Source organism: Pleurodeles waltl, chromosome 3_1 (assembly GCF_031143425.1).
Source record: "Pleurodeles waltl isolate 20211129_DDA chromosome 3_1, aPleWal1.hap1.20221129, whole genome shotgun sequence".
Lineage (NCBI taxonomy): Eukaryota > Metazoa > Chordata > Amphibia > Caudata > Salamandridae > Pleurodeles > Pleurodeles waltl.
The window spans coordinates 1,126,145,623-1,126,163,792 of NC_090440.1; positions in this window are offsets into that span (position 1 = coordinate 1,126,145,623).

The following is an 18,170-nucleotide window of genomic DNA, read 5'->3' on the forward strand; positions in this document are numbered from 1 at the left end:
GCTGTTAGTAAATTTGCATGGCCATTTGTATAACTAGATGTACAAATGGCTTTGTGAATCTGCACTGGGTAACAAATTGAGGTATTTATCTGACAACCTTATAGGTGCTGTGTGTCATGGTCTTTGTTCGCTTCAAGTGTGGCAATTGGACTATCACAATTTATGTCTGTGTATTGTAATATTAAACCTGCATAGTGAAACATCGTGTCCAGACGACACAAAGAGAGATGGCCATTGCACCCTTACAAGAAGACTGGTATATTGAGATACTTTTGTGAGTGCGCCCTTGGCTTATTTATTTTGTTATAATAATAGTAAGTGGACGCTTCCCTAAGGTCAATGAACGTTATGACTCATTTAAGATATATACCAGGAGCAGTTATAAGACATAACAGTATCAAACAATACAAATCATTAGAGAGCCAGTAAAGAACGCACCATGACCCATTTGACCACAAATAACCACACCTTTAGTATACATTAAAATGCTTATTTCCCTATATGAACAATGCTATGGTCAGAAAAATTAGTATCAACACCAAATGATACAAATTAAGAAACATCACAGGTTGATCCAAATGCCTAAAGAATCTCACTATAAACAAAGCAGTTAAAACAATTATTTCAATAGCAAGAACACAAATTAATAACACCAATATTTGAGCAAGAGAAATAACATACATTTGTTAAACACTGGAAGGATGTCAGTTCATAGGGATAGAGGAAAACACCTCACTAACTTCAAATTAGCATTAGCATGTTGGGCTTCATGCAAAAGTTTTAGTAACATACATTTAGAAAACATCTAGCTATGGCGCTATCAAAACAGCAGCAGTATTAAAACAGTAGCAGTTGGTACCTGAAAAACAAAAGACAAACAACAATGCACAGAACATCCATATTACCTAACTCTAGGGAATCAGCAAAACAGCATAGCTTCATCAAACGGTCAGCAGCATCAGCATCAGGACAGGGGGCAGGAAAAGGGGTGACAGTTCGGAAGTTGGACTCTAAGTTCTCTGAACCATCAAATTAATTATCTAAGGAAGGCAGCAAAGCTCTACAGACTCTAAGTATTGAGTGCTAAAGTAAGCACCAGCATCATTGCATGAAGCATGGGAAATGACTCAAAATAATAAAGTACCAGAATGTCAGTAGACTGATTGTCAAGTGTCAAAGTGACATAGTGTCAAGGTGACTAACCACAGAGAAGTTGTGCAGTGGCAAAGAGTGACCCAAAAGACAGAAAGCTGACTGACTTAAAGTTCCAAGTGCTATGTGGTTAAATAAAAAATCATTCCACATTGTCATTGTTCAGTAACATCAGGCAAAGAAAGAACATCCAATTACAAAAACATCAGATACCGGCAATGTACTAGAAAAGATACAACAAAAACATTGGCAATGTGATGATTGGGTCTTCTCCTTTTGCGTAACGCCAAACTATATTAAATGTATCATCCTGCAGTTCCTACCAACCGTAATCAGTAGGCCCTTTTGTTCACTACATTTCCAACATGCTTCAAATTAATAGTTACAGTGATGTAGAAACATTCTGAAGATACACACGTTTCCTCGAAAGGAATACATTTCATTAATACAAGTTTTAAACACCTTTGAGATTCAAACAAAGAATGTGTTATACAGCGGACATGAAATCATTCTACTAATGTTGCAACTTAAAAAAATTGGCAGACATTCAACATTAGCTATGGCCTTGCTCTGCTAGAGGCCCAGAAGTTACACAAGAAAAAGTCTTTAATATTTCAGCATTTAATTTTGCAGAGAACATGCTTTTAAAGAGACATGTTTTTCATTACAACATTAGTGCATTATTATAAACACATGTGCAGGCCTTGCATTCGATGGTGGCCAATATTAAAGCCACAACTTATGTCAACATAAATTTTTAATATTTAAACATTTCACACATTAGTACATCAGTATCGATTACGTAAAGGATAATTATTTATGTCAGAATGTCTGCGTTGACAGTCCGTCCTCTGATGACTATTTAAGTCATCACACTTACAATTCACATAAATTTATTTATTTCATTGCACGAATTCTAGAATTTTGTTTCCCTCACATATTTATTTAATCTTTTTCTCCTTGTATTTTTCCCATATAATCTTTCCAATTGAAATTCTACCCTCCTCTGATTCCTTTCAAATCTTCTCCTTTTGATCATTTTGTACAATTTACATGTTCCCCATATTCCAATTAGACAAATCACAATAATTGAAACCCCTTGTGTTATTTCCATTACCAATCCTTTTCCCAGGTTGCCAATCCAGTTTCCCACAGCAGTCATCTCTTTGCCAACTTTTTCCAAACAGTGCGCTCGGTTAGTTCTTTTAATTCAGTTTTATCTTTTGTTATATTGTTAATCAAGCCTCTAACTGTTTTCCTGTTGTCCAGTATATAGGAACGACACTGACCCAGACCTAGCAATTTACAAACTCCGCCCTCCTTTGCTAAAAGAATGTCTAACGCAAGGCGGTTCTGAAGAGTCATAGCTCTTACCGCAGCCATTTCTGTATCCAAAAGGATAATGGCTCCTGAATATCCTGTCAGCATGTTGTCCACAATTGTAGACAACTGTCAAATTTTAATAGATTTCAGAACAGCTCCCACTGAAGGATTTATTGCTCCAAATATGTCCCCAACAATGCTAGAAACTGATTCTCACTTTTGTCTCTTTGGTTGTAATTCAGTCATTTTAGGAAATGTACTCATCATCAAGTTGGTACATTTTTGGAAAAACTATTCCCAAATAACATGTGCCATACCATCCTTTAGGAAGACGGTAATATGCATTTTTACCACACATGTAATAGACCCCAGGCACGGGTGAGTCTTGACCATTCAGCATAAATGTCCACTTATTCTGAAACAAAAACACGTCTACATTCACTCGTTTCCACAAATATTTTATCTACCCTAGATTGTGGTCTGTGTATACAAAGTTTTCCTACATGTTGCACATCTAAAGTTAGTCTCTCTTGTTTAGTATTGTGAGTGCGTGCACATTCAATCCCAGGACTACGTGAAACTAATCCCTTATATACCTTAGCTTTGATCGCCCTTCTCCTATCCTGTCAAGTCACCAGATCCTCGGGGTCTGTGCACGTTCCCAACACTTCCACCACAAGACAGCTCCAATACTCTGATTAGATTTATCACAGAGTCTAAGAGAATCCAAGTGGGGAAAAGGGGATTAGGACGGGAACAGCTGGGAAGGAGACCTGTAGGAAGCAAAGGTTAAAACACAACATCAAAATTACATCTCATGAAATCAGTACCATGCTACAACTCTAAGCTTCTTCTTTTCCGAAAACAAAACATGAACAACCCTAGAATAGTCATAAAACTGACTAGGCTTTAGATGACCGAATACCTGAGGAGGAAACAGGAAAAGTTAAATAGGACTTTCAGATTCAAGTACTTTCTTTAGCATGAGAATCAGGAAACACTCTGAGCAATTTCTAAACAACCATATGAATCTCCTTTTAAGAATAAATATCAGGAACACACAGCATTACATCTAGAACTCTGGTATTGTTGTGTTCATCTCAGAAAAAACATTGGAAAGTGAATTGCGCACATTGCAGATTTTTATATGAGTGTTAAACACCATAAAGGATTGTGCACCATGAAATCACACAACGTAGATTCAAGGAATAAATCACGCGACGTGTCAACTTGAAATGCTACCAAGAAAATGTCTTAGAATGGTAGCGCACAGTAATTTACATTATTTATACACAAGGAAAGAATTGCGCGTCTTGCCGATTCAACTGCCACCATACAAATGCCAAGAAATGGTAGCGCACAATGAACAACATGAAAAGCACTCAGGGAAAAAATCGCACGTCTTGTCGATTCAAATGCCACCATGCAAATGCCAAGAAATGGTAGTGCACGATGAACAACAAAATTAAATGCTCATGAAATGAGTTCCACATCTTGCCAACTCGTAAAACATCATGTAAATGTCAAGAAATATCAGCGCGCAATGAACAACAATGTAATAACGAAGTCAAATCTTTATGGAATAAATTGCGCGTCCTCCCTATTTGCAAACCACCATACAAATGTCAAAAAATGGCAGCGCACAAGTAATCTGTTATTCATTTAAGAATTAAAATCAAGAATATGAAAATTCTCAATTACGGTGTTGGGAAAATATCCAAACACCGCCTTACCGCCTGGAAACAGTGATCACCACTGAGAGATGAGTGCAGAAGACTGGAAAATCCAAATAGGCCGCCGGGACAGGAGCTCAGGAAGAAGCTGCTGCTCTGCACCGGGACCTCTGAATAGTGAGCACTGGAAGTTGGGCTGACTCTCTTTTATAGAGTCTTGGCCCAGCCTAGAACTACGCCCAGGCATGTTGCAGGGAAAGTCTCTAGAAGGCCCTGGAAAGGGACCACACCCTAACACACTCTGAATGTCTGCAGCAATACATTGCAAATGTACAGTATTTATAAGCACCTTAAAAATGAATCTTTTGGATGGAATTCTGCCATGCAAAAGGTTAAACAATAACATATCATCACAATGCATAAATTACATTATCTTGCGAGTGTTGGGTTTTTGCATTCTAGATGCCCGTAGAGCGCGCACTGTCCTGGTGTTGACAGTACTCCCCTCTCCCAGGCGCGCTTTAGGGCCTGGTTTATCTGGATTGAGACGATGAAAGCATCTCACAGGTACTGGAGCATGAACATCAGATGCGGAAACCCATGAATTACTTTCAGGGCCATAACCTTTCCATGAGATTAAGTACCATAGGTTACGCCCTCTCAGTTTAGAGTCCAACACTTTCTTGACTTCATATTCTTCTTCCCCCTGTACTAGAACAGGAGCTGGATGAGGGCGGACCTTCTGGACTGCCTTTTTTAAGAGGGAAGTATGGAACACTGGATGAATCCGTAATGATTTTGGCAATTGTAGTTTATAGGTCACAGGATTGATTTGCTGAAGAACAGTGTAAGGACCTATAAATTTGCAGTTGAACATGTGCTTTTTCTTGAAGTCTATATGTTTTGTGGAAAGCCACACTTTGTCACCAGGTTGATACTGCGGTCCCTCACAATGTTTCTTGTCATAATGATTTTTGTATTTTTGTTTGGCTTTTTCTAAATGTTGTTGAATCGATTTCTGAGTTTGATGCAAATGTTGAATGATTTCTGACACAGCTGGAGTGAGAGAACTTTCTTGAGGAATTGTGATGGGCAAGGTGTCAGGATGATAGCCAAACAAACCAAAGAAGGGTGTAACACCAGTAGAAGTGTGGAAGGAGTTGTTGTAGGCTAACTCAGCTAACCAGAGCATTGATGTCCATGTATTAAGTGCTTTTTCAGCGTAAGCACCTAGGCATTGCTTCAAAGTCTGATTTAGTCTCTCCTTTTGACCATCTGTTTGAGGATGGTGGCTAGTAGATAGGGTAGATGTCACTTGGAGTGTTTTACACCATGTCTTCCAGAAGTTGGAGGCAAATTGCGATCCCCGATCGGAGAGCATCACTTTTGGCAGTCCATGATAACGAACCACTCTATTCAGTAAGATAGTTGCCAGTTCACTAGAGGTGGGTAATTTCTTACAGGCAATGAAATGTCCATATTTCATGAGACTATCTACTACCACCAGAATTACTGAATGCTGTTGAACCACTGGCAGACCTGTAATAAAGTCTAAAGAGATGTGTTCCCACGGACGACTTGGGGTTGGGAGTGGGTGTAACAACCCTTTCGGTTTTGAATGACTTGTTTTAGTGCGAGCACAGACTTCGCAGTTGTTTACCATTGTTTTTACATCCTTTGTTATGGTAGGCCACCAAAAATAGCGTTGGATTAATTCAAGAGTTTTAGGAGTTCCAGGGTGACCTGCTGTAGGTATAACATGCAACCAATGAAACACTATCTTGCGAAGTTTGGTAGTGGGCACGAACAAACGAGCATCGTGAAAGGGTAATCCTTGCTTGATTGATCTTTTCGGATCTGCTTGGGCCCACGCCTGCCATTTTTCAACAGTGAATGAATTGCAGATGTCTTCAAAGAAATCTTCTGTTTTTATAATACATAGGACCTTGTCAGGAGCAATGATAGCTCTGGAGGTTTGAACTGCAGGCAATGTGGTAGACTCTTGGCGGGACAAGGCGTCAGCTTTGCGATTATCTTTACCAGGCCGGAAGGTTACCACAAAATCAAACTCTGCAAAAAACAGCATCCAGCGTAATTGCCGAGGAGTCAAAAGTCTGGCAGAACTCATGAATTGAAGATTGCGATGATCAGTATATACTGTGACAGTATATTTAGCTCCCAACAAATGATGTCTCCATTCTTTAAAGGCATCACAAATCGCCAGAAGCTCTTTTTCAGCAATGACATAGTTCTGTTCGGCTTCGTTCAACTTCCGAGACATGTAAGCTACAGGATGAAGCTGACCAGTGTCTTTGTTTCGTTGTGACAAGACTGCTCCTATCGCCACATCCGAAGCATCAGCTTCCACTATGAAAGGTCGATCCGCATCTGGATGAGTCAAGACTGGGGCAGTGGAGAAAGCTTCTTTCAAAGTTGAAAAGGCTTGGTCTGCTTCTGGGGACCATACACATTTTTCTTTCTTTCTTAATAACTTAGTAATTGGAGCCACTGTCTGGGAGAAATGATTGATGAACCTCCGATAAAAATTTGCAAAGCCCAGGAAACATTGTACATCACGAACAGTCTTTGGGATGGGCCATTCAGATACGGCTTTTACTTTCCTTTCTGCCATCACCATACCTTGAGGGGTAAGGATAACCCCTAAAAACTCAACTGTGGTAACATGAAACTCACACTTGGTTAGCTTGCAATATAAATGGTGTTTACGAAGGGCTGCCAAAATTTTCTTGACATGTTGAACATGTTCATTCTCATTGTCTAAGTAGATCAAAATGTCATCAATGTAAACTATGGCAAAGATATCGAGGTACTCTCTAAGAACGTCATTTAAGAAAAATTGAAATGCTCCTGGAGCATTGCACAGACCAAAAGGCATGACGGTGTATTCAAAAAGGCCATATCTTGTTTTGAATGCCGTTTTCCATTCGTCACCCTCTCTCATTCTGACCAAATGGTAAGCACCTCGAAGATCAAGCTTCGTGTAGATTTTTGCTTTCTTTACTTGTTCCAGTAAGACCGGAATTAGAGGCAAAGGATATTTGTTCTTGATGGTGATTTTATTCAAGCTCCTATAGTCGATACCAGTTTGAAGCTCTCCGTTCGCTTTTGGAACAAAAAACAAAGGAGAAGCTGTGGGAGACTTAGAGGGGCGGATGAAACCATTCTCTAAGAATTGATCCAAGTATTTTCGTAAATGTTGATTTTCATGTTCTGACAGGGCATACACATGACAGTTGGGAAGTCTCCCCCCGGGACTAGATCAATTTGACAGTCATAAGGTCTATGAGGAGGCAAGTTCTCTGCTTCCTTCTCATCAAATACATCTTCATAAGACGAATACTGTTTGGGCAACTGAACTTCTTTCTCTGCGGCGGTAGCTATGTAAGAATGGTGAACTTCCGATTCTTGAGTCCTTTGGAGACAATGTTCTTTACATAGCACTGATGAGAACATGATCTTTCGTTCTGCCCAATTAATCTCTGGATTGTGATGAGTTAACCATGGCAAGCTAAGGATGATCCCATACTGGGGAGCATGGATCACGTCAAGGATGAGTTCCTCTTTATGTTTCTTTCTTTGATTTTTACCTTCACAAATTATTGTCAAGGGGACAGTCTGAAGAGTTATCGGACCTCCAGTCAAGAGTTTTCCATCAACTGCCTGGATGGTTTCTGGGGTCTTCTTTTCAATACATGAGATCCCCCATGCACGAACCAATTGGGCGTCAACAAAGTTTCCGGTAGCCCCAGAGTCGACTAGAGCCTTCTTGAAATAGGTCTTTTTCTTGACCTGAACTCTTATTCCCAATTTTAGATGTTTGGATTGTGAAGGATCCACGGTGTCACCCAAGAGCAACCCTTCTCTGCAACTTGGGTGCTTTAGATTTTTCGACTCGACTGATGCATTGGTTGCAACTTTCTGAACTGGGCCTCGCTTGCTCTTTGTTTTGATTGGACAATCTTTGGCGAAATGACCTTTCCGCTCACAATAGAGACATTGCCCATTTTTTCTGCGTAGGTCCTTTTCATCTTTGGTCAAAGGTCTCCTGATGGTTCCAATTTCCATCAGTCCTGGCGTTCTTTCTCTCGGAGTTCTTGAGTCTTTGTTATCATGAGCATGCCAAGAAGGTTTTTCAGTCTTTTTACGCGTTCCTTTTCGTTCATTTAAACGATGATCAAGCCTCAAGACAAGGTTTATTAAATCTTGACAGTTTGCAGGTTGTGGGACGATTTGCGCTAAGATGTCTTTTAGCTCCTCTTTGAGTCCCCTGTAAAACAAGGCCGCTTGTTTTTCTTCATGCCAGGATGTCTCAGCGACCAGCCGATTAAAGTTGGCTAAATATGACACTGAGGGCCAGATGTAGCAATTTTGCAAATTGCGACTTGCAATTTGCGAGTCCATCCGACTCGCAAATTGCAAGTCGCAATTTGCAATGCAGTACGGTGTCTCAGACACCGACTGCGACTCGCTATGGGGTCGCAATGACCCACCTCATGAATATTCATGAGGTGGGTCGCAAATTGCGGCCCCATAGCGAGTATAGGCACTCGCAAACATGGAGGCCTGCTGTAGTCAGCAGACCTCCATGTTCGTGACTGCTTTCAATAAAGCAGTTTTTTTTTTTTAAGTGTAGCCCGTTTTCCTTAAAGGAAAACGAGCTGCACTTAAAAAAAAAAAACGAAACCTTTAGTTTTGGTATTTTTTCAGGGCAGGCAGTGGTCCCTGGGACCACTCCCTGCCCTGAAAAAATATTTTTGGGTCCATTCACAAAGTGGAAGGGGTCCCATGGGGACCCCTTCCAATTTGCGAGTGGGTTACCATCCACTTGAAGTGGATGGTAACTGCGATACGATTTGCGACCGCGTACGCGGTCGCAAATGGTATTGCATACCACTCAGACTCGCAAATAGGAAGGGAACACCCCTTCCTATTTGCGAGTCGGAAATGCATTTTGCGAGTCGGTTCCGACTCGCAAAATGCATTTCTGCATAGGAAACTCCGGTTTGCGACTCGCAAACGGCATTTTTTGCCGTTTGCGAGTCGCAAACTGTTTCCTACATCTGGCCCTACATCCTGATTCTCCTGGCGTAAGTCTAATAATTCACGATCTGCTGACTGTGTTACAGTTCTACGATCGAAAACTCTCTCAAATTCACGAACAAAATTTTTACAGTTGTACAACAGGGGACTATTTTTACGCACAAGAGGAATAGCCCAGGTAGCTGCATCTCCAGACAGATATGACAAAAAGAAAGCTACTTTAGACTGGGCATCGGGGAAAGTATGTGGTCTGCAGGTGAAGTGAAGTTCCACTTGAACCAGAAAAGATTGCGCTTTCAAGGGATCACCTGCGAAGCGTTCTGGGGGAGCTAAAGGAATGGCGGAAGGATCATTGAGGGAAATGTTAGTCGGATTACCTCCAGAAGTCTGAGAAGAAGTACCTGGCCAAGACACACCTGTGGGACTTTGTTCTTTCTTCTCAACCTTATTCTGTAACTGACTCACCCTCTCAGCTAGACTATTTGTCAAATCCTTTGATGATACCACTTCTGACTGGAGCTGGGTGATAGCCTTGACTAGCTCATCCAGTGTGGCCATGCTGAGAACATACACAAACCAGGAGGATAATAATTTGTGGGCTCACTATTCTGTCAGAGTCACCAGATCCTCAGGGTCTGTGCACGTTCCAAACACTTCCACCACAAGACAGCTCCAATACTCTGATTAGATTTATCACAGAGTCTAAGAGAGTCCAAGTGGGGAAAAGGGGATTAGGATGGGAACAGCTGGGAAGGAGACCTGTAGGAAGCAAAGGTTAAAACACAACATCAAAATTACATCTCATGAAATCAGTACCATGCTACAACTCTAAGCTTTGTTTTTTCTGAAAACAAAACATGAACAACCCTAGAATAGTCATAAAACTGATTAGGCTTTAGATGACCGAATACCTGAGGAGGAAACAGGAAAAGTTAAATAGGACTTTCAGATTCAAGTACTTTCTTTAGCATGAGAATCAGGAAACACTCTGAGCAATTTCTAAACAACCATATGAATCTCCTTTTAAGAATACATATCAGGAACACACAGCATTACATCTAGAACTCAGGTATTGTTGTGTGCATCTCAGAAAAAACATTGGAAAGTGAATTGCGCACATTGCAGATTTTTATATGAGTGTTAAACACCATAAAGGATTGTGTACCATGAAATCACACAACGTAGATTCAAGGAATAAATCACGCGACGTGTCAACTTGAAATGCTACCAAGAAAATGTCTTAGAATGGTAGCGCACAGTAATTTACATTATTTATACACGAGGAAAGAATTGCGCGTCTTGCCGATTCAAATGCCACCATACAAATGCCAAGAAATGGTAGCGCACAATGAACAACATGAAAAGCACTCAGGGGAAAAATTGCGCGTCTTGTCGATTCAAATGCCACCATGCAAATGCCAAGAAATGGTAGTGCACAATGAACAACAAAATTAAATGCTCATGAAACGAGTTGCACGTCTTGCCAACTCGTAAAACATCATGTAAATGTCCAGAAATATCAGCGCGCAATGAACAACAATGTAATAACGAAGTCAAATCTTTATGGAATAAATTGCGCGTCCTCCCTATTTGCAAACCACTATACAAATGTCAAAAAATGGCAGCGCACAAGTAATCTGTTATTCATTTAACAATTAAAATCAAGAATATGAAAATTCTCAATTACGGTGGTGGGAAAATGTCCAAACACCGTCTTACCGCCTGGAAACAGTGATCACCAATGAGAGATGAGTGCAGAAGACTGGAAAATCCAAATAGGCCGCCGGGACAGGAGCTCAGGAAGAAGCTGCTGCTCTGCACCGGGACCTCTGAATAGTGAGCACTGGAAGTTGGGCTGACTCTCTTTTATAGAGTCTTGGCCCAGCCTAGAACCACGCCCAGGCATGTTGCAGGGAATGTCTCTAGAAGGCCCTGGAAAGGGACCACACCCTAACACACTCTGAATGTCTGCAGCAATACATTGCAAATGTACAGTATTTATAAGCACCTTAAAAATTAATCTTTTGGATGGAATTCTGCAATGCAAAAGGTTAAACAATAACATATCATCACAATGCATAAATTACATTATCTTGTGAGTGTTGGGTTTTTGCATTCTAGATGCCCGTAGAGCGCGCACTGTCCTGGTGTTGACATATCCTCTGTGCAATCTAAAAAGCTCTTTTCTAAGGGTGAAAGTAAACAGGTTAAATTGTTTCTATGAGAAAAGGCTGTCCCAAACTTTGATCTAGGTTCAAAGAAATTCTTCACTATAACTATGTTATTATCTTTAGCTACCTTATTAAGATCCCCAATTATAGGTACAAAAGAAAACACTACATCAAAGTTTGAATAGAAATATTGGATATACTCCTGGTAATAGAATCGTGTTAGTAATAGACTACAACTTATGCCATATGTTAGACGCACGCTGTGATAGGCAATTCCATCCTCATCAGAGGCTGGAATCTGTGTGCAAACATAACAATCTTTCGTATCCATTATATAAACATACTCATGCAATAAGCGTAGGAAGACATTAGAAGAAAGTTCCTCCTGTGTATATAAATATTTCTCATCAAATTTTAAATCTATCTATTGCTGAAAGAGTAAGCACTAATTCTGAGGATGTAGCTTTTACAGCTATGGTATGGTTTGTCCAATTCTCATCAAAGACAATCACACCCCTCAATTAATACCAAACATACAACCGCACAAACAATCAACAAACCAATATCCATGTATTTACAGTATCTATTTTTAGTAAAGCAAATACAAAAATATGGCTATGCAGCAAAATCAAAACAAAAAAAATACAAAAAACAAAAATGTTCAGTTCTTCCATCTTCAGCCTTCGAACTTCAATCCCTCCTTTTTTTTTTGTTTTCAATAAAATTCACAGCTTTATTCACACAGTACTCTTTTGTCAAAAATCGGTAAAGTTGTCAAATTCAGTTTAGCAGCTTGTCAAAATCAGGTTATCAAAGTATTTCAAAAATATTTTTCAACAAAGTCTTTTCATTTAGTTTTCAAAATTTCAATTTGCCCAACAAATTTCATTGATTTTTCTTCAGCTCTAAAGAGCTGGAATGTCTCTATCAAAGCAAAAATTCAAAAATCCTTCTTACCATTCTTGGTTAGCTACATATGCCCAATCAGAACCTGAGTATCTTCGATGGGCAACTCTCTTTCTTTTTGATTTTCAACCATCACTTGATTCACCATCAAGCAGAACTTCACTTCTGGTGGTATCAACTTCTTCCTGTATTGGTTGCACCAGATTTGTCTTTTTTGTGTTTGACCTTGTTTCTGGCCAATTGTCCCCTTTCAGAAGTTTTCTTGCTAATGTTCTTTTCAGTATTGGACACAAATTATTCTACTTTGACGTTCCCACAACTGTTCAGGAAGAGTCACGTCCTTTTGGCTCAGGTCTGTCTCAACTCCTTTCCTGCTGGGGGCAGTCACTTGTTCAGTTGGTTTCCTCAGACCATCTGTTTCTGAGGACACCCTCCTCTGAGAAGGTTTTCTCTGGACCGGTTCTCGTTCTCGTTCTCTTTGGACCGGTTCCTTTATTGTTTCATTTGAGGACATTGAGGACGTCTCATCCTCATCTTCCAGGATTCCTTCCACTTCGTCTGTCACAGGAATAGGCAAACCAACTGGAGTATGTTCAGGCTCTGACTCCAGCTCACTTCCTCCTCTGCCTTGCTCTGGAATATGTCTGGCTGGTAGTAATCTAAACAGCTCTTCTTCCTGCTCTGTTGGATTATTTACTTTCTGAGGGTGACTTGCATGGAGCCAGTTCAGAAGTCCAGCACACTTCACACCTGTGGTAGTGATTAATACCACCTGGTAAGGACCCTTCCACTGAGGCTCCAAACACAATTTTCTCACATGTTTTTGAATCACAACCCAATCACCTGCTTTCAGGTGGTGTCCTTGGTCTTGAGACAGTTGCAATGTGGTAGCATTCACCTAATGAGAGAACGAGCATACCTCATCACCTAGACCTTTGCAGAAGTCCAATACCATATTATCTGTAATGTTCACAAGCATTTGCAGATACAAATGGCAATCCCATGGCTCTCCTTATGAGGATTTCATGAGGTGACAATCCTGTTTTCTTGTCAGGGGTGCTTCTCATTGACATTAGAACCAATGGCAAAGCATCTGACCATTTTTGTAGTTGGACACATTTTTGCCAATCTCGACTTCAAAGTACCATTCATTTGTTCCACAAGTGCTGAGGCTTCTGGGCAGTAACTACAATGAAGCTTCTGCACAATGTTTAAAACTGAACATAGCAACTTAAACACTTCATTGTTGAAGTGGCTTCCTCTATCCGATTCTAAAGAGACCTGAATACTAAAACATGGAATTAACTCCCTAAGCACTAACTTTGCTACTGTAAGACTGTCATTTCTCTATGTAGGGTAAGCCTCAATCCAATGACTAAAAATGCACACAATCACCAACACATATTTCAAACCAGCAAACGCAGGCATCTCAATGAAATCCATTTGTATTCTGCTGAATGGCCCTCCAGCCATGCCAATATGTCCCAATTTCCCAGCATCTCTGCCAAACTGCTTCGGCAACCTCTCTAAACTTTGGATTGAACCAAAATTGTTTAAACAACCTGACCATGGTATCCCTCCCCACATGAGCCTGACCATGATAGTATCTGGCCATCTGAGTTAGTAGACTTTTTGGCAGTACTACCTTCCCTTCTCCTGAAATCCATATATCCTCGTCCCTTTGGACACACTTCAACTTTAACCAATCCCTGCGCTCATCTTTCCCGACATTGCCCTGAAGAGTTTTCAACTCCTCCAAATTGTCAATAACATGCATTACATAATTTGCATAGATCTCATCATTTTCAGGTAACTATTCCCATTCTCCTTTGAAGGATATTCCGTTCAAGGCACAAAACATAGCGACTTGATCCGCATATGCTTTTCCCAATGACACGTAATCTTGTGATCTCTGATTTGCATTCCATTTCACCACAGCAATCTTTTCAGGCATTTGAATTACTTTTACCAGCTCATGAATTTGTTCACCATTTGTTATTGGGGAACCAGAAGAGGTCAAGAAACCTCTTTGTGACCACAATTGGCCAAAGTCATGCACAATGCATATTGACTATCTGTGTAAATAGTAACTTTCAATTGAGTTAAATGTGGCATGCTCTAGTAAGAGCCACTAGTTCTGTCACTTGAAGCCATGACGCTTCCAGTATGCCAGTGATAGTACACACAGCACATCCCGATCTCAATGTGCTCACATTATCTGTCAGGCAGGAACCATCAACAAAGACAATTTGGTCATTCTCTTCCAGGCAAGTATCTCTAATATCAGCTATGGGTTTTGTGCATAAGTTTGTAATTTCCAGACAATCATGCTCAATGTCATCCAATTTATCAATATCTACATTCTCATTTGGAAGCAAAGGTGCTGGGTTAAGCACTGTACATCTATTAATAGTTACATTTGGTGATCCCAGGATTGCAGTCTCGTATCTGGTCAACATAGAGCTGGTCAGATACTTGGTTTTAGACAGAGTAAGCAAAATCTCAGTTCAATAGGGAACCATTATAGTAAGAGGATAACCCATTACTATACTCTCTCTCAACTGCTGCAACGGACCGCAGGCAACCTGGTAAAGCTGCTGTGACTGGATCCAAATTGGCTGAAAAATACACCACCGGGTGATTCACAGCACCATGAGTTTGAGTCAAAACAGGCAAAGAACATGCATCACATTCATGACAAAACAACAGAAAAGGTTTTTTGTAATCAGGCTTTCCCAAAGCTCGAGTTTGGCACAAACTCTCTTTCAAATCAGTAAATGCTTTCATACCATCTTAATCCAGCACTTTAGGATCAGAAACATCCTTATGAGTCAGCTTCTGTAAGGGCTTTGAGAGAATTGAAAAATCTGGGATCCATTGGCGGCAGTAACCCACCATTCCCAAAAACATCCTCACATCTTTCTGAGTAGTTGGTACTGGCATCTGCAAAATAGTTGCAACCCTCTTTCTAGAAATGTTCCTAATTCCGTTCCCAATCAAATGATCCAATTATTTCAATTCTTTCTAGCAATATTAAAATTTAGCCGGACACACTTTGTTACCATTGTCTCCCAAAAAGTTTAACAATGTAATCGTATCATATTTGCACCCTTCTCTAGTCCTGGATGCGATCAGCAGATTATCAGTGTATTACATCAATGTCGATTGGTAAGGCATCACTAATGATTCCAAATTATTTTTCAAGATCTGATTAAAAATAAATAGTGACTATGAAATCCCTTGTGGAATTCTACACCAACAGTAGACCTTGTTTAGGAACTTAAAATAAAAGAGATATCTGCTGTCCTCAAGAAGAGGGCAGGAAAAGAGTGCCTGACAAAGGTCCACCACAGTGAACCATTCAGCATGGGATCTGAAACATAATCACAGTTGGATTTGGCACTACTGGGCTACACTTGACCACTGTCATTTATTTTTCTCAAATCCTGCACAAGTCAATTTTTCCCACAAGGCATACGCAAACCCATTATCGGTGAATTACACGGGCTGCTCAACACTTCTTTAGAATTCCTTTCTCCACAAACTCTTCTATCAACGGTTTCACTCTCTCTATTACATATTTTGCCATCTGTATTGTGGACTCTCAGGAATAACTACATTGGGTTTAATTGTTACTCTAACTGGCCCTACTCCTTTTATGAACCCAAAGTCCTTTCCTTAACACTTTTCTGTAAATCAGCAGGAAGATCTTTCACTGCCAAAACTGGAAATAAACTAATTAAAGGAGCTTCCTTCTTCTCTGACTCATCAAAACTGATCAAAGAAAATTCTTCAGACACTGACTTAATGCTAACATTAAGTATCTGGTCTTCTCTGTCATCACTGTTCGTTTGAATTTCAATACCGTCATCTGAACAAGTAATTGAGCATCTTCTTTTGCACAATAAATCCCTTCCTAGTAAGGACTTAAATCACAAACCACAAACTTGTGCAAACCCTTGAAATTGCCAATCTTAACCAAGACTGGTTCAGTAATTGGGTTTGTCAAGTATTGATTGGCAACTCCCACAGTCTGAACTGTCTTCCCTGACAAGAGCAAATCTGGAACTTCTGCAGATCTCACTGTCCAGGGTGCAGCTCCAGTGTCAACTAAAAATGAAACTCTGTGACCATGTACCTTTCCTTTGACATAAGAGCCTTTCTGATCCACTTCTAAAGAAGCTGCCATAACACATTCTTCTTTATCCAAACTCTCCGACATCCAAACATCGTTTATTAAATCCTCACTTTGCAGTGGAAATTGATGTACCGTATTATTACTCTGATTCACTCTTTGACCTGTGACCGTAATGGCTGTAGTTTTCATGGGCTGCGTAGGTTGGAAACCTTGCATTAGATTCACATTATTCTGAAAATTTTGATTTTGACCTATCATTCTTGGTCCTCTGATATTCTGAAATGAATTGACATTATTTTATTGCTGAATTGATTTACCATCAGACAATCCCGTTTCTAATGTCCAATTCCCCCGCAAGCGTGGCAAGGGAACATTCTTTTTCCTTATGACTCTCCTTGCATCATCACTGTGTTCAAATCCAGACCACGATTAACATTTCCCATTCCACCATGACTTCTACCACTGCCTCCATTCTGAAACGTACCTTGATTCTGAAACATGCCATTTCCCTGCTGCTGCTGAGGCTCAAAACTTCCCTGAATCCCTATCTGTGCAGCCTTGATCTGCATCACCAACACTTTCTGCTTCAACTTTTTCTGTTTCAATTCAATCTCATCACTACAGTATCATGCATACTGCAGCACTACATCAATCGGCTTGGCTTGCCAACAAATCAAATGGCTCTTAATCCTTTGACTAATCTCTGGTCTGAGTCCCTCAACAAACCTGAACACAAAGTGAATCATGTCTTTAGGCTCAATTGTTTCTGTTCCACTGTAATGTTTGAATGCTTTCAACAATCTCTCATAGTATGCATTAATTGATTCTTTTACTTCCCGAGCTGTCCTGTCTATGTAGTGCCAATCAATGTTTTTGGGTGAAATTCTTGTTTTCAGAAATTCAATCACTTTATAGTAAGCTTTCATTACTTTATAGATTGGTGCACCTGTTGCTGGATCTCTCGTCGGCTCACTTGTTGCCCAATCTACACTCCTTTTGCATTCAATCCATAAATCTGCTGAAACTACCATCTCTAAAAGAGTGTTCAAATCCACTCACAGTCATTTTGCAAGCTTCACAAACCTATCTGTCTGCTGATACCATTCTACTGGTTTCTCCCTCAACCTGGGGTAATCATTTGTAAATGACAAAGTGTCACTTCTACTCCAGGGGACATGTACAACATTCCCTCCTGGAATTTGACACATTGGTAACATTTTCACTGCTTCCTTATTCTGCGATGCTTCTGCAGCGGGAAACATCCTGAACAACTAGGTCTAAACCACCACTTGCCTGAACCACTACTGCTAAACAACTAAAAAGTCTCTACAACTAAGTACTGAACAACTACTTCCTAAACAACAATTGTGCCTGAATAACAATTGCCTGTACAACTAATGTTAAGGTAAGGTTTTCTTTTTGTTTTTTATGGTTTATTAGTTGTTTAGAATAAATACATATATATTAGTTGTTCAGGTAATTGTTATTCAGTTAGTTGTAGAGACTTTTTAGTTGTTTAGCAGTAGTGGTTTAGGCTATAGTTGTTTAGGACCTAGTTGTTCTGTCACATATTCTCTGCAGCAGAAGTATCAGGACCTTTTTTCGACTTATCCCTTTTCTTCACCCATCTGCCTTCCCATTTGTCTAATGGTCTTCATATCTGGATGCCTTGAAGCAACCCTCTAAGGTGTGTTTTCATCCCTGCAGATCTCATGTGTTCGAAATCTTTTGCCTCAAAATCTAACC